Genomic DNA, 12,286 nt, shown 5'->3' with positions numbered 1-12,286 from the left:
CTGGATTTTCTTTTCTCAATTTGTCTGTCATAGTTGACGTGTACCTATGATGAAAATTACAGGCCTCTCATCTTTTTTAAGTGGGAGAACTTGCACAATTGGTGGCTGACTAAATACTTTTTTTTCCCCCACTGTACATAATTTGTGTCATATTCTTTCTGTATAAATGTTTTGAATAATTATGTTTTCTGTTGTTGGGTACATGTGGGGACCTCAGATGTTTTGGTTTTTTCTTTGACGCTTAGGGATATTGGGTCTAGGCAGGGACAGAGAGAATCCACAGGAGGGTCCGATGGGTCGCCCAGCCTGAATGTGGACATTTTTTGATTGTATTTTGTTTTCTGAGGCTTTCATGTGTATTCGATTGCACCATAGCTTAAAATGCATTGATAAAAATTCTATAAATTGATCTGGAGTACTGAGGCAGAGGGGCTGTGAGAGAATTTTACTGTCTTGATTGATTGATGGATATTTGGAAAGAAAGCTGCCAGACAGGTTTTCGCTCTTACACTCCATAAAAATGTGTTCACACTCCATAAACTTGGTTTTATTGCTAAAGTTACACAAGATTTGTCATAATCCTATTATTTTTCTTTTCGAGACTTAATTAGTCTCGAAGGGGGGAAATATCTAGTATCTGAACATTAATAGCTTTGGCTGAGGTTTTCATATTGTTGGTTAAATGAACTTTGCTCTTTTTTTTCTGAAACATCTGGAAAGTATTACTATAGGGGCCCCCTAAAACAGTGGACATTGGGATATGTGGAGGCCAGGGATTGGTCTATTCAAACACGCCATCTTATGTTACATAGGATATATACCATGTTTGAACAAAGGGACGGGGAGAGTGATCATATTTGAGATTGGGTTTGTTGCTCTCCAGATTCTGCAGAAGTCTGTAAATTGATGCTGAAATCTTTGATATAATAAACCTTTATAATCAAAGTACAGTGTCAGCGGATTTCTTATCAACACATCATCGCAGCATCGTTCGGCCACCACATAACAAAATGTGGAAAAAGTCAAGGGGTCTTCATTGATCACACCTTTAATTACACGTTGGATAGATATTATGGAAATTATAGATTTTCTTTTAATTTTGTTGGGTAATGTAAGTGTATTGCCTAATGTGAAAACTATGTAATCTACCGTAATTTACAATACTGTAGCATATTACTTTCAGCTCTTCTAAAGGCAATTTGAAACACGTATCTTGCATTGTTTGCTATTGAATTAACTGGGAGTTAAAACAACGAATTGAAAAGATATCAAGTTGTGTTTTGGTGATTAAACCAATGTTCTCATTACATTTCAGAATAAACTTCTATTTTGAATCAATGGTTGTGTGGTGAGAGATGTTTACAATCCAAATGAATGCACAATGACAGGTTATGAATGAAAGACCGGCTGTGTTACAAGTGTGACCAGTTTGGGGTTTTGTACAAAGAGTTGTCAAAATGTACCACATACTTGTGAAAATGTACCACATACTTGTGAAAATGTACCACATACTTGTGAAAATAGTACCAAAGCGATAAAAGAAACCTGTAATTCAGCGACGTATTTTGCCCATCTGGGTGTGCATAATAATTTTTTCATTTCGAAATTGTACCCCTAGACAGATATGCCAATTCTTGACAAGGCTGATGTTGTTAGTGAATTATACCTATGCTCAAAGGAGGAGCATGGTTGTATTAGTACCCCCATGAAAGCCTACTGTGTGATACCTTTTATTGAGAGTGACCTCCTTCAGAAAATGGTGTTATAGCCTACTTTTATGGTTTCTAAAACAGTTTTAACTATGATATCTTAATAAAGGGCAATTCATCAAATTACACGTTCTTCTTATCTTTTAATCTTCAGAATGTAGAAACTGTGCTAAATATGAGGCTGAAAAGTGGTGGAATTTTCATTTTAGGAAAATGGGAAAGAGGTGCAGTGCAAACAACAACAACAATTATTTGGGGTATGAAGATGAAGGAAGGCTGTATTATAGCTCAAAGATGACTTGTCATAAAAATAATTGTCATTTCTACATTTACCTTTTGTGCAGCATAATTATGATTTTGCACATAACAATCCATACATATAAATGTGAACTTTGAATTGATAGATATTTTTTACACTCAAGTAACACCAAACAACAGCAATGTCACCTCAATCTAGCCAATACAACCATCTGCAAAATTCACTGGGGAAAATCATAGAGCAGGATTTACAAACAATAAATCAAAGCGTATGTTTTTTTAAAATAGCATATTGTCTTAGGTTAGAGTAAGACACACTTCTCAAAAGATCCACCTGCTCTATGCCTTTGAGTTGCCGCTACTCAGTTGAAATTAGCTGTGAGCTATTAAAGAGAGACTGAGGTGCTAACAAAGTAATCTTCTGTGGCGTTCTCAGTTTGGACAGAGTGGACCACTGTGCTAGAAGTGATGAATTCTACAGAAAAGGCGGGCTGTGCTTGTGTGTTCATCTGTCAATCAACATTGTTTGTAAGTAGCTTATGTTGCCTTGACAGGTTTTGCAATTATATACTAGGTTTATAATACTGAACAATGCAGTTTTTTAGTCATGGATACAGAATAGCTTGCTTCTAAGACCTGTTTCAAGACTAAAACAGCTGCCTCTACCATATGGATGTTTGTGATAATTCACAATCCAATGAATGATCATAGTCTAATTTGACAACAATCCAAGATAATAGATAACTTTGTAGATTATTATATGTGGTAAAATGTGAGCCATCATAACATGGACAGTACATTGCATGAATAATGCACTAGATTGCGTTATGTGGTACAGTATTAGTTCAGTCCAATGCCAGAGGGCAAGAGGGATGGAGGTGTCAACAGAACTTCATCCATGGATCAGTCCTCTGTGAAGTCATTTGGCACCCTCATGAGGAGTTTGTCTGAAGTGAAGTGCAAGCACATACACTTACCAACTTTGATAAGTCTACCTTAGTCTGGTCTTAAAGTTTAATTGTGAACTCTAGCTTTGCTCAAATATCACACTAAAAACACTGAATATGTGAAGCGATTTTGTGCTATATTCCCTCTGTCGTCTCTTACTTTGACTATGATTTTACACATTAGTATTCACAAAACTCTTCTTGGTTACGCGCTTCATGGTTGAGGTACTTGATCAGTCGTGGTGGGAGGGGCAGTTTGTTGATGCACCTCAGTCTGTGGATTCCAACTTGCTGGCGGATCTTCAGCCTGCACAGCTGCATCAGTCGACGTGGTGGCGCTGGAAGACAATGGCAACATATATACGGTGATATGTAGTAATATATGCTTGTATACAGTCTAGACAGTATATATATATATATATATATATATATATATATATATATATATATATAACATGTGCACAAGTCACTCCAAATAAGTGCCCGTTTGGGCAGTGGCTTCTGTGCATGCGTGCATGGCATCCCCCTCATCACAGCAGTAACCCCCAGCAGCCAAGGGTGTAACTTTGTGTTGCATATTGGAGTCAACACCCTTCCAGGGGGGTCCGGGGGCATGCTCCCCCTGGAGATTTTTAAATATATAACTGTGAAATGCTTGTTTCTGGTAAATGTTGTAGGGAAAATACATCCAAAACTTTCTTGATAATTTGGTCAATATATCCCAACCACAACTGAACGACTGTGAGAAAGTCAGTTCTGGTGACTTTTGTACTCCAAAATGAATGAAAATAAATTGATGCTGACACCGCCTAAAATATACATTGGTCCACATACTGGTCCATATTATCAGGCTGGTGTGTTATTTAGCAAAAAGCATTATCAGCTGTAGCCTAACTCATGCAGCATACTGGCTATAATCAAATAGGCTGAAGCATAGGGGTTGCCCATTTATATTTGTGCTAATCATTAGCTAGATCAGTGCTTCCCAAACGTTTTCAGTCATAACCTTTCATCATGGGGAACAGAATTGGTTCTGGAAGTGCTCTAAGTGTGACTATTAGGTTGCATAAACGTGATTAGTGCTATCCCCCAACACTGTTGGCCTTCAAATTTGTTTTCTGAACATAAATAAGGAGGATAGGCTGCTGGTCAGAGTCTGGGAGACAGGCAGGGCAGGCTGCACTAAGAGAAACAGGCTTGCTTGAGCCTACTACCTGAGGTTCAGAGAAACAACCCTTCTCTGATTCTGTAGCCTACAAGAAACCACACATTTTAAGGTTTACAATACTACCAAAGTTGTCTTTGAACTCTCAAAACGTATCCCAATATAACCGTTACTAATTATCCCTTGTTTTAAAAAATAGCGCTCATGCATATGATGCGCATCTCGTCGATACGCAATAGAACATTTCTCAATTTGAAAAAATATATCATTCTTATTCGTGCTTATGAATTGACCATGTTCAATTTGACTGTACTATTTTTTCTCCCCCAAGTTAGCCCACAGTTTTGAGGGTTTGTTAAGAAGAGAGAGGAGAGAGCGAGAAAGAGAGGAGCTATTGCACATTTCTCTGTTCTCCTTACAAGCCTTGCTCAACTTTTTTTCCTTTCACAAACCATTGCCTTCACAAACCAGCACACTTTAACTTGAAATTAAAACAACTTTCTGACAAAATTACAAACGTGTAATATCTAAAAACTTAGCTAGCTAGACTATCTTACCTGGATGGATGCATCTCCCTCTCTGTCACGGATGCCATGGTTGCTGTCACGTAGTATAATGATTTGAAGACAGGCGCAGGAATACGTATTAGGGTTTTATTTACTCCACCCAACATAAACACGTATATATATACAAAAGGGATGTAACCCAAACAAAGAGTGAGGTGTAACCTCTACACAATACACGGGATGAGACCCGTAAACAACAAGAGCACAATACACGGTACTCACGAGACCAACGGACATGGGACAAGACAGTCCGGGGATGGTGGTAATGATCCATGTCAGTGACGCCTAGAAAGCCAGTGACATAGACCTCCGGAACTGGTGAATGGAATGAGCAGCAGTACCGGGGGATCCGTGACAGTTGCCCTTAGTTTGAAGATGTAATCCGGAGACAGGTGTTTTAAACAACAGCCTTCTGTGTGTTCTCTTTTGACTCTGTCTGCATATTTGCAATCAAACGCTAGAATTTTCTCCATCTCATTAGCTATCATACTCTAATTCTACTGATTCAAAATTCGGTCCTCCAGAAAGTGGAGAGCAACACTTATGCAGTTCTACTACGTGATATCTTTCAAAAAAGCTGCCTTAGAAAGGATACTACACATACTGACCAACTCATGTTATAGACAGAAGCGTGCTACATGGCAGACCAATCCGAACTCATCTCTCGGCATGTCCAGCCCACTCATTATCTCAGCCAATCATTGCTAGCGGGAAGGTTGCTGTCTTTTTCTGTGGCTAAACCATCTAGGCTCATAATTTAACAATTGTATTCATATTTACAGATGGCATACACGTTTGTTATTAAGTCACATGAAAGTTCACATGTTCCAGAAGGCATTTCTGCCAAAAAACGCATTTTGATAGTTTAAAAAAGTTTACATTCAAATGGCTCTCCTGTGAAGTAGTGACGCGCGAGATACGCCTAGTTTCCTGAAACAAGTCACATATGTGTAATTGTGTCTGTGTATCTACAGTATGTGAGCATATCTGCGTGTGTTTGTTTGGAAGTCAGACACTCACTTGCTTTTTCCTTGATGACTTCCCAGTCCTTGAAGCTATCTAGGTGTTCAGTAAGTCTGGAGCAGAGTTTCACCTGCCCAACATAATCCAGGAGTACGTCTATGATGGGTCCTGCCCAGCGGCTTATTGCCCGAGTAGAGATTATCTCACAAAACTAATGATGGAAACACAAACAGCAATGGTCCCCACTTTACAAGAAGTGTAAGAAGTGTCCCACATACCTATGTGCTAACATGACTGCATGACAGTTACATTGGTGATTACAGTGTAGATAAACATTGTTACATAGTAAATCCAAAAAACATTCCTTACCCAAGGACACTTCAACAGGTGACTATCCAGGAAAATAAAGAAAAAGGAGCACTCGGTTTCTGCATAGATCTGATAATTTATTGACGGGACATATTATGAAACAGAGTGCTCCTTTTTCTTTATTTTCACCCGTTGGTGTCCTGGGGTAAGGATTGGTTTTTTGTTAAAACTGCTATACCTGGCTGTAGTATAATTACTACTAGGTATAGTGTAATACTATACCAGTCACGTAAATATATATACACTGCTCAAAAAAATTAAGGGAACACTAAAATAACACATCCTAGATCTGAATGAATGAAATAATCTTATTAAATACTTTTTTCTTTACATAGTTGAATGTGCTGACAACAAAATCACACAAAAAATTATCAACGGAAATCAAATTTATCAACCCATGGAGGTCTGTATTTGGAGTCACCCTCAAAATTAAAGTGGAAAACCACACTACAGGCTGATCCAACTTTGATGTAATGTCCTTAAAACAAGTCAAAATGAGGCTCAGTAGTGTGTGTGGCCTCTTCGTGCCTGTATGACCTCCCTACAACGCCTGGGCATGCTCCTGATGAGGTGGCGGATGGTCTCCTGAGGGATCTCCTCCCAACGAATTTGCCAATCTTGGTGTTCTCTGGCAAATGCCAAACGTCCCACATGGTGTTGGGCTGTAAGCACAACCCCCACCTGTGGATGTCGGGCCCTCATACCACCCTCATGGAGTCTGTTTCTGACCATTTGAGCAGACACATGCACATTTGTGGCCTGCTGGAGGTCATTTTGCAGGGCTCAGGCAGTGCTCCTCCTGCTCCTCCTGCACAAAGGCAGAGGTAGCAGTCCTGCTGCTGGGTTGTTGCCCTCCTACGGCCTCCTCCACGTCTCCTGATGTACTGGCCTGTCTCCTGGTAGCGCCTCCATGCTCTGGACACTATGCTGACAGACATAGCAAACCTTCTTGCCACAGCTCGCATTGATGTGCCATCCTGGATGAGCTGCACTACCTGAGCCACTTGTGTGGGTTGTAGACTCCGTCTCATGCTACCACTAGAGTGAAAGCACCGCCAGCATTCATTAGTGACCAAAACATCAGCCAGGAAGCATAGGAACTGAGAAGTGGTCTGTGGTCACCACCTGCAAAACCAGTCCTTTATTGGGGGTGTCTTGCTAATTGCCTATAATTTCCACCTGTTGTCTATTCCATTTGCACAACAGCATGTGAAATGTATTGTCAATCAGTGTTGCTTCCTAAGTGGACAGTTTGATTTCACAGAAGTGTGATTGACTTGGAGTTACATTGTGTTGTTTAAGTGTTCCCTTTATTTTTTGAGCAGTGTATAATATATATATATATATATTAAAGTAAAGTAGGACCTCAAAATAGATAGGATACACCATTATTGGATCCCTTTATAAAGATGAGCAAAAATACTATATAGAACAAATAATACAAATATTGAGCTATATTTATATATGCTCCCAAACATTTTTTCATTATATTATTTTATACTAATACAATTGTTCTGAGAAATATATGTTTTTACAAGTAATAAAAAAATCTTTAGTCAAGATATTGTATAAAGTCAAGATTATTGATCCCCTGTTTTCAGTACTCCAGCACCCTCCCCTAATGACACAGACTTTTCAAAAAGAAATATGACATTGGAGAACACATTGGGAGGGATCTTAGACCATTCCTCCATACAGAATTTCCAGATCCTTGATAACCTTCGTCTGTGCTTATGGACTGCCTTTTCAATTCAAACCTCTTAAAAAATAAATTGATGCCAAACCCACCACTGGTGTGTGTGCAAAACCTCTATTTTCATGTCACCCAACAAATGTAAATGCCTGGAGTTTGCTAAACGGCATTGGCACTTGGATTGAAACCGATGCTATGGTCAGATGACATGAAAATAGAGGGTATTTGGCCACGCACACCAGTGGTGGGTTTTTGTGTTCGAAAGAAAGAGGCATATGCAGAAAATAACCCCATACCTACTGTAAAATATGGTGGTAGATCTTATGGGGCAATTTTGCTTCCACTGGTCCTGGTTCCCTTGTTAAGGTCAACGGCATGAACTTTACCGAGTATCAGGACATTTTAGCCATAAACCTGGTTGCTTCTGCCAGGAGGCTGAAATTGGAATCCAAAAGTGGATCTTCCAGCAATTCAATAACCCCAAGCACACATAAAAATCCAAAAATAAATGTTTTTTGCAAATCAACATTTTGCAATGGCCCTCTCAGTCTCTGGACAGGAACCCCCATTGAAAACCTATGGTTTGAATTGAAGAGAACAGTCCATAAGCGCAGATGAAGGATATCAGGGATCTGAAAAGTTTCTGTACGGAGGAATGGTCTAAGACCCCTCCCAATGTGTTCTCCATTCTCATAAAACATTTGGGAAAAAGGCTCAGTGTTGTTATCCTTGCAAGGGGAGGGCGGTGGAGTATTGAAAACAGGGGATCCAATCATTTTGACCCCTATCCTTTTTTAGATTGTTTTATTGCTTGTTAAACAAAATGTATTTCTCTGAGCAATTGTATTAGTATAAAAACAAAAATACAATAGAGCTCAGTATTTGTATTATTTATTTCATACAGTCTTCTTTTCACATCTTTGTCAAGAGATCCCTAAAAAAAAATGTACCCCACTGTCCGTGAAAATATTACACATGCACATACTAAACATTTCACTCTTATTCTGTTTACCTGAACAGGTTCCCCAGTATTTCTGTGTGTATCGGTATTGTACCGCAAGTCATCTCTCTCAGAGGTCTCCTGAAGGGGTGGGTGTGTACCACTGCTGTAAGTGCAACTAAAACAGGAGAGGGCATCGCAGCCGTTGTCCATCAGATACTTCAGCATGGACAGATACTTCATACTGAACATGACGGTGGCCGGGAATGAGGTGGGGTGAGTGGGGACGTAGGCATTGACGTTGGCCATGTGCTCCACCAGCAAAGTTACCAATTCGATACTACCTTGCCTCACGGCCACCAGTAGCGGAGTTGAAGGTGTCCAGGTTTGGGTTGGCGCCAGCTTCTAGAAGCATGGTGGTCGCGTCCACGTTGCCGTTGGCGACGGCGAAGTAGAGCGTTGTGCTACGATGGTCCTCGTACATCATGGATCGGTCCTCCGACAGCATGGCATTGACGTCGTAGCCGGCCTCGATCAGGACCTCCAGGACATTGTCCCAGTTGAACTCGGCGGCCAGGTGGAGGGGACTGACGCCACTGCGTTTCACACTGGACTTCCTGGTGGCTTTGATCAGCAACGACACGATACTGAAATAGAAAATCACACAGGGGAAATTAGGGGATGCCCAGAGTTGAGGATTAGGGACCTAGGGTTGCAAATTCCCCAAAAACTTTCCCAAAGTTCCCACGTCTTTCAGAAATCCCAATTGGAATATTCCAAGATGGAGAATTCCCTCCCTGGATATTACCCTCTGATTGCGGGAATCCTCCAACCGGAATTAGGGGTCGAAGTCTCCACAAGTAAAGCCCACCACAAAGGCAGGACACAAGGGGTTTATATTCTAGGCGGAACAATACAATTTCTTCACAGCTTGGTGTTAGTGTGTTCTAGAATATGTTTCACACGTCCGACTAAATGTGTATGCATGCCTAGCATTTCGTATCGTGTGCTCTACGAACTGAATGATTACAGCAGCATTTTCATTGGTTGAGAGTCCCTTTCTAACTTATTTCTGTTGAGGTGCGGACTCCTGGAGAAAAGGTGCAAGTGAAAGGGAAGTCGGTAGAATCAGAAACTGAAACTAGGGGGTAGGGTAGAGTACAGGATAGAAAGAAGGTGGGGGAAAGTACAGTAATTGTATTATTATTGGCCATGATGACATAGATGGCCATGACATGAGCGGTTCCCACGGATGTAGCCTTTGTGGGAGCAAAAACTCAGAATTTGACCACAAAATTATGCATCACTTGTTGCAATCAGACCAATTTTGGCAGAGTTATGCTTTTAAATTTGTAATAAAGGAGACTGTACTTCTAAGAAAACAGCCTTCGTGCAATGACGGGCTGCTCATGCTCAAAGCTCCCACTGTGCGATTTGGCACAGGTCACTGTGCCAATGACAGCGCCTCAACTGCACAGGACAAACATACAGTGAGGGAAAAAAGTATTTGATCCACTGCTGATTTTGTAGCGTTTTCCCACTGACAAAGAAATGATCAGTCTATAATTTTATTGGTAGATTTATTTGAACAGTGAGAGACAGAATAACAACAAAAATCCAGAAAAACGCATGTCAAAATGTTATGAATTGATTTGCATTTTAATGAGGGAAATAAGTATTTGACCCTCTGCAAAACATGACTTAGTACTTGGTGGCAAAACCCTTGTTGGCAATCACAGAGGTCAGACGTTTCTTGTATTTGGCCACCAGGTTTGCACACATCTCAGGAGGGATTTTGTCCCAATCCTCTTTGTATACGAATGTTTGAAGAACGATCTGGCCTAAAAGGCCATGCTACTCTTATAATCTCCACCCGGCACAGCCAGAAGAGGACAGGCCACCTCGGAGCCTGGCTCCTCTCTAGGATTCTTTCTAGGTGCCTGTCTTTCTAGGTTTCTTCCTCGGTTCCTATTTTTCTTTCTTAGCCACTGTGCTTCTACATCTGCATTGCTTGGTGATTGGGGTTTTAGGCTGTGTATATGTATAGCAGTGTGACAATTTCTGATGTAAAAAAGGGCTTTATATATTTTTTTCGATTGATTGATTGATTTTGATTGATATTGGGTTTAACAACTCTGAAAAACGTTTTTCTACTGAGCAAAGCTTGGGTTAAAATCACATGTTAAAGAAGCGCTTATTTAACACAACACTGACTTAATTGTATTATATGAAACAATTTCAAAGATTTTACTGAGTTACAGTTCATGTAAGGAAATCAGTCAATTGAAATCCTCTTCAATGGCTGTGCGGTTGCTGGATATTGGCGGAACTGGAACATGCTGTCATACACGCCGATCCAGAGCATCCCAAACATGCTCAATGGGTGAAATGTCTGGTGAGTATGCAGGCCATGGAAGAACTGGGACATTTTCAGCTTCCAGGAATTGTTTACAGATCCTTGTGACATGGGGCCGTGCATTATCATGCTAAAACATGAGATGATGGCGGTGGATGAATGGCATGACAATGGGCCTCAGATCCTGTCACGGTATATCTGTGCATTCAAATTGCCATAGATAAAATGCAATTGTTTTCGCTGTCTGTAGCTTATGCCTGCCCATACCATAACCCCACCGCCACCATGGGGCACTCTGTTCACAACGTTGTCATCAGCAAACCGCTCACCCACACGATATCATACACACTGTCTGCCATCTGGCCGGTACAGAGCACACTTCTCCAGCGTGGTAGGCGAACGCCGACAGACTGGGGATCCGGCAGCCTCCTACAGCTGTGGAAGATACTGGTCATCCTGGGTTTCCCCCTTGCCACTGGAATTCACCTTCCCTACAGTGAAATAGTGCTGTTGGGGATTGCACACCCTCAGCAGCACTTTAAATAACTTCCTTTGCGCAGGTATCCACTACTGACCTCGGTGAAGCCATCAACCGGAAACTGGACTAAAGTCTGGTGGCGTTGGGGTGTCTGGTGACGGGGGCAGGAGTGAATGCACCGGGAGCCCTTAATCAGACCCCTGGACGCCAGCGGCACAGGACTACCCCTGTGTGACTGAGCAGCCCTATTCAAGAGCCACACTGCTCACCCTAGCTGGGGAGAGGCCTAGAAAAGTTGGCCTAAAAATTGCCCACTCACTCCATCCTGGATAGGCTACCGCACCTATTTGGAGTTCCACTCAGCGGTCGAAAAATGCTAAAGAAAATAATTTCCCTGAAACTGGCAACATGGAACATTAGAACTCTTTTGGACACTGACGATAATAGCGATAGACCCCATCGGAGAACAGCTTTGATTGCTGCAGAACTAAGGCGCTACAACATTGACATTGCTGCCCTGAGTGAGAACAGGTTCCTGGATGAAGGTTCCCTGAAAGAGGAGGGAAAAGGCTATACCTTCTTCTGGAAAGGTTACCCTCCGGGTAGACAACATCAGCATTGTGTGGGACGGGGCAATTAAGGCACAGCCTTTTACCCAGCCTCACTGAAACACCTGTCGACATAAGTGAAAGACTCATGTCTCTCTGTATCCCCTAGCCAAGATGCGTTATGCTACTCATCTCAGTACATACGCACCAAATTTACCATCTGAAAATGAGGCAAAGGACTGCTCCTACCAGCCACTAGATGAGGCCCTTCACCACATCCCCAGGAATGACAAG

The 12,286-nt window shown here is 41.4% G+C and overlaps 1 pseudogene; it reads right to left on the bottom strand.

Moving 5' to 3' along the window:
* Positions 1–3,123: 3,123 nt before the first annotated feature.
* On the bottom strand, positions 3,124–11,768 carry LOC123485191 (annotated as a pseudogene).
* Positions 11,769–12,286: the final 518 nt, after the last annotated feature.

The sequence above is a fragment of the Coregonus clupeaformis genome, unplaced genomic scaffold (genome assembly GCF_020615455.1).
Source record: "Coregonus clupeaformis isolate EN_2021a unplaced genomic scaffold, ASM2061545v1 scaf0611, whole genome shotgun sequence".
NCBI lineage: Eukaryota > Metazoa > Chordata > Actinopteri > Salmoniformes > Salmonidae > Coregonus > Coregonus clupeaformis.
The sequence above is the reverse complement of the archived record's forward strand: the minus strand, read 5'-3'. Positions and strand labels throughout refer to the sequence as shown.